The sequence below is a fragment of the Austrofundulus limnaeus genome, unplaced genomic scaffold, assembly GCF_001266775.1.
Source record: "Austrofundulus limnaeus strain Quisiro unplaced genomic scaffold, Austrofundulus_limnaeus-1.0 Scaffold50, whole genome shotgun sequence".
Lineage (NCBI taxonomy): Eukaryota > Metazoa > Chordata > Actinopteri > Cyprinodontiformes > Rivulidae > Austrofundulus > Austrofundulus limnaeus.
In genome coordinates, this window is record NW_013952452.1 from 636413 (window position 1) to 642326 (window position 5914).

Below are 5914 nucleotides of genomic sequence, written 5' to 3' on the forward strand. Positions count from 1 at the left end.
GATAGATAGATAGATAGATAGATAGATAGATAGATAGATAGATAGATAGATAGATTGATTGATTGATTGATTGATTGATTGATTTTAACAGGAAAGATGCTTGGTGGTTATAGCTTTGGGTGCTAAGTTTACAAATGTAGTCCCTGACCCATCCCACAAATCATTATAAAAGGTAAAATTTAAAAATAATAATAAAATAAAGCAGCTGGATGCTATTCAAACAGAAAAAAACAATTATAAAGCACCACAAATATACAATACAAGAGCATACAGTCATAGTCAATATAAAATCAATTCATAATATCCATACTCCCAAAAAGATGCAATCATAGATGCAAACTCACTTTTTAAAAACACACATTAAAAAAGACTGACCACTCAAAAAAATAAAAAGGCAAATCATTTCAGGCAGATAAACATACCTACAATATCCAAAGTATAACAGGTTTGATTTAAGATAAGCCATTGTTTTGTCACGCATGAAAATTTATGAAAGTCTGCACATATCAATAGTTCTGGTGGCAAAGTATTCCACTGTTGTATGGCAGTACTTGTAAATGCTGATTTACCAAAATAAGTTTTACATTTGGGAACTCTACACTCACCTCATAGTTGAACGAGTGACTCGAGATGTTTTTCCAGAGCTAAGGGATACAGATTGTTTTAAAGGGGGTGCAGCAGAACCATGAATAATCTTGAAAAGCAGACACATATTTGTCTATTTGATTAAGTTCTCAAAACTAAGAATGTTATACTTGGCAAGAATAAGGCACTGATGAAACAATTAGCAAATACGACTCAGGGATTTATAGGCACTCGATCTGAATAACTTCTGTGTTGTGAAGATGAAAAAAAACATGCTCCAAAGAGCTTTCTTTGTTCTTGATCAATGGGTAAAAATCTATTGGAAGTTCATCTAAGGACTCCAGTGGTTTCCAGGAGTCCAGTGGTCCAACCCATATGGCCAGCTGTGCTTTTAATGAGTTGGCACTGACCAAACTGCCACCCACTGGAGGGAAACCCAGACCTACTGTCAGTGGGGTTGCATAATGCACGTCCTCCTCAGCGGGGTGCCCACTGTCAGAGCCTGGATGAGCATGTGTACGTTTTTAGGAGTCTGAATGCCTGAGCGAGCACACGTCTGCTTGTTTGAACATGTCACTCTGCATGTTTGAATATGCATGTGTACATGCACTTCCAGTCTTCTTTACCAACTTGTGTGGGTGTTTGTGTGTTTTTATTTAAACTACAATATGTTGTACAGTGTACTTGGCACACCTGTGAGATGGCCCTCTGAATGGTAATGAGAGGGACTTAATATATCTGAGTCTTATGCAGATTAGCCAGTGATAACAAGATGCATAATTAACCACATGCATATTTAGAAGGCCTGAAGTAATGATTTCCCTTTGGGGTTTCAGAAAGGAACTAGAATATAAAACTAAAATTTGAATATTTTTTAACATACTTGACTGCCCTATGTACAGTACTGGTGTAGAAATTGTAATTCCTTCTTCCTCTGGCTTGTGTGCTTGTTTTCCTGTATAAATTTGTGTCTGCGCAGGAATTTAAAACAACTTGCTTGGGGAAGCCCGAGTCAGAGCAGTGGCATTCTCGAGTGACATAAAGACTTTTTAGAAGTCTGTTGAAATGATGCCCCACACTTGGGTTCAAAGCTTTTCTATGATAAAAAATGTATGATATTTCTATAAGAAAGAGTTTTAAGCTGTCAGCCACTCCAGCCCTTCTATGCCTTAAGGAGACTTTTTTTTGCATCCTGAGGTTGTTTTTAACTCTTGCTTGAAAGAATACAATTCTGCAGTGATTTGTGTTCTTTTGATCTAGTTTGTAAATTTAAAATGAGTTGTCAGTGGTTCAGCAAACATTTTTTTTCTGGTATCACGCCAGGGGAACGAGCAGGATGAGCTGAAAGAGACTCGACTCAAGTTAATTCTATAATGCATTCAGTTTTAGCTTTTATCAAAAATGGATGTTGTTGTGATATCAGATCTAAAACAGTACACGTGTTTACTCTGGCAGCTATGGGGAAAATATTTTAAACATCTAAAAAAGTACAGTGCTTGGAACTAATAGAGTTAAAAGAGCAATTGTGATTTTGCAGTTGTTTTTATATGACATAAAAAAACAGGTCGAAACATCTTTCAGCTGGATTCCCCTCTTTGTCTAACTGAAGGAGGTACTACTAGCACCACCATCAGGTCAAATTCCTATAGCATCTTTGCAAAGATTTGTAAATGAGCTCTAATATTTATTTTACAGTCAAATAACAAATATGAAATAAATAATGCAGAGGGGATGGGTAGGTAATATTGGTGAACCAGAGAGCTAACTGATTGTCAGCAAAGGAAAAACTAACACAAGTGCAATTAAGTAAACTAATTTAGCTCGTGTTGATTTCTCCTGATACGCTCCATCAATAAAGTATACCTAATTACAGTTCCATCACTCTGACCACTTTCACCTGACATTTTCTATCCCCTCGTGGAAATGCAATTACTAAAAAACATGCCGGGACCTTAATGGGTTGTCATAGGAAGAAGGGTTTTTAACTTACCATATGATTTAGATTTGTGTTGTAGCCTTGTGGGAAATATAGTCAATTTTTTGTGAACTCAACACATATACAGCCACGTTGTTTCTGTTAGTTTTTTTAGAAGCTAAAAAAGAGATATGCAAGTAGGCTAAACTAAGAATTGAGTGTAAAGGCAAGTCGGTGTATAATTATGTTCATGAGCCACACCTGATTATGGTAATGCACCACAACTGTTTGATAAGCGGCATGCAAATCGGGAAGAAGTAATTACTTTATGCTTTTTGAAAAAGCAAATTATGTTCTCACTACAGTATATGTCTGCTATGTTTCATTTAAGCCAAGGATTCACCTAATACAAATAGTGTCATTCTTGCCAGTATGAAAGAGGCAGTACTCTGCTTTGTAACAAGCAATAACTGAAATGAAAGAATGTTATGATCCCTGACCAGCTGAATTAGCCACAGTATGTCTCTGTATCAGAAGCGTCTGTCTGTATTTGTTGTGGGGGAGTCAGCTGCAATAGTTTAGGTGAGTAAACTTTATAGCACCAATCATGTCGACACCATCATTCTTTAAACAAATGAAGAAATTTGAGGAAAAATACAATTATTTTATAATTTATTGAACTTTATTTACCAAGGCAAGTCCCATTGAGATCACAAATCTTGGTAACTTTATTTGAAGGGGTGTACATAAGACTGACATGACACCTGTCAAGAACATGAACCTGCTTCATGAATGTTTATGACTGTCATTAAGTGTCATATGGTAAATTATGACACATTTATTGCAAAGTTGGCATTGTTTAATATGTCTTGGTTATGACAACTTGACATTAACCAAGAAATCATACTGAATGATACAATCACATGATGCTGTAACTACAATAAGAGTATCACTTGACATTTCCATATAAGTATATATCATATCATACCAATGTCAAGTTGTCATTAAGACATTTTTGTCTTGGTTAATTCCAAGTTGCCATAACCAAAACATTTCAAACAATGTCAACTTTGCATTAAATATATAATTTACCAAATTACACTTAATGACAACAATCATAAACATTCATGAAGCCTCTTTCATGTTTATGACAGTGTCATGTCAGTCTTATGTACACTCCTTCCAATAAAGTGTTACTCAAATCTCTTTTGCAACTGAGGCCTGTTTTTGAAGGCAACCTATTGTAGATGTTTATGGTCTGTAGGGGAAACCAGGGTGCCTGGAGAAAACTTATGCAAGCATGAGGAGAACATGCAAACTCCACACAGAAAGAACCTCGGTCCAAACTGGGGATTGAACCCAAGACCAGTACTTATTTATTTTTATTTTATGCTTAAAATGTCCATCCCTAGGTTGAAACAACTATGAAATATTTACAGTAAATAGACCAAATCAGGACATATGAAATCGCAACAAAATTCCTTAATCTTAAATGAACGCTATCAAGCTATATGTTTTTTAAGTTAATTAACAAATTGTTACATACACTTAATTACCCTAATAATAATGCTAAACAAAATCCATCAAGTAATATGCAAGTATGCAAATACTTCATCCCGACAACCAAAGTAGAAAAACTGCTAAATGTTTTGTCATTGCCAAGCAATGGATGAAGTAAGGTTGTTCCTGTCAACTCATTAGAGAAAGAAACTAAGGATAAGTTATATAAACTTGTGTCTGTGTGTATGTGTGATGTATAAACATGAATTTTAAACACGGTTCACCAGAAATGACATTATTAAGGAAGATGGCCCAGAGCTAACAAATACATTTCTCAACCTATTTTAATAAATGCATGAAGGAAGGATATTTAGACCCATCCAACAGCACAACAACTTATGGGCACACACACATAGTGATAGCATCTACTGACAGTTTCCTGAGGGGAGTTTAGAAATGATGACYGAAAAATACTGTAGCGTACAAAAGGTGATAAGTAGCTCAGCTGTCACGGTATCTTCTAATGAGTGGGATGAGATGGTACGAGTGTGAGAGGAGGAAAAGAACAGAATGATAATAAACTGGATGGTTGTGAAAAAGGGGGATGGTGACGTAAAATATTTATTACAGAATGTGAGTGATAGCCTTGATAAGATATACCAGATTCAACTCAGTCACAATCATTTCTGCAGCCTCTGCAGACAGCATGCAATAATTACCGTAGTTACTACATTGTGAAAATAGTTATTTTTACTATGCTGCAGTCAAATCATTATTTAGTAGCACATAGCCACCTTTGGTGTCATTACAGCAATGCAGACCTATCATTAGACTGCAGCCTCAACAAAGATTCTACTGAGCTACTTCATATCAGAGGCTTCCTGTTCTGCCTCAGTAGTGTTAGAGATGGCTGCTCCGCCTTTGTCCAGCTCTCCTCAAAATGAAGCAGGCTGCTGACGGTGAGAAGCCTCACATGAAAGACATTTAGAGTTCAGTCATTTTAATTTATTATTTCATTAAATACCTCTGCATAGTTCCATAGCTGACAGTTTGGAGTAGAAAAACAACAAGTGTTTGGGACTGAATAAGCACATAAAATCATTCAAAGAATTGCAGAAACCTGCTCCTCCATTTTCTGTGGTTATCATTGTCAGAGTGAATTGTACATTTTTATTCAAAGATATTATATTTACCATCCGTCTGTCCATTTTCTTTGGCTTATCTGGGGTTGAGTCGCAGGGGCAGCAACCTAAGCAGAGAAACCCAGCCTTCCCTCTCCCCAGCCACTTGGGCCAGCTCCTCTATCCCCAAGCGTTCCCAGGCCAGCCGAGAAACATAGTCCCTCCAGTGTGTCCTGGGTCTTCCTCTGGGTCTCCTCCCAGTGGGACGTGCCTGGAACACCTCACCAGGGAGGCGTCCAGGARGCATCCTAACCAGATGAACCACCTCAACTGGCTCCTCTCGACGTGGAGGAGCAGCGACTCTACCGTGAGTCCCTCCCAGATGACCGATCTTCTCACCCTATCTCTAAGGGAGAGCCCAGACACCCTGCGGAGGAAACTCATTTCGGCCGCTTGTATCCGTGATCTCGTTCTTTCGGTCACTACCCAAAGCTTGTGACCATAGATGAGGGTAACGTAGACCGACCGATAAATCGAGAGCTTTGCCTTTTGGCTCAGCTCTCACGATGGATCGGTACAGCGCCCGCATCACAGCAGATGCAGCAAAAATCCGCCTATTGATCTCCCGCTCCATTCTTCCCTCATTCGTGAACAAGATACTTAAAGTCCACTTGGGGCAGGACCTCTTCCCCGACCGGGAGAAAGCACCCTACCCTACCATTTTCCGGCTCAAGACCATGGTCTCGAATATTATATACAGTATCCAAATGGTATATGGTGTACATATATATAT

At 38.1% G+C, this 5914-nt stretch overlaps 1 protein-coding gene across 3 annotated transcripts in view; it reads left to right on the forward strand.

Moving 5' to 3' along the window:
- tpk1 (thiamin pyrophosphokinase 1) overlaps window positions 1–5914 on the forward strand; it is an 83582-nt gene that overhangs the window by 51647 nt on the left and 26021 nt on the right. The gene's annotated exons all lie outside the window — the stretch shown is intronic.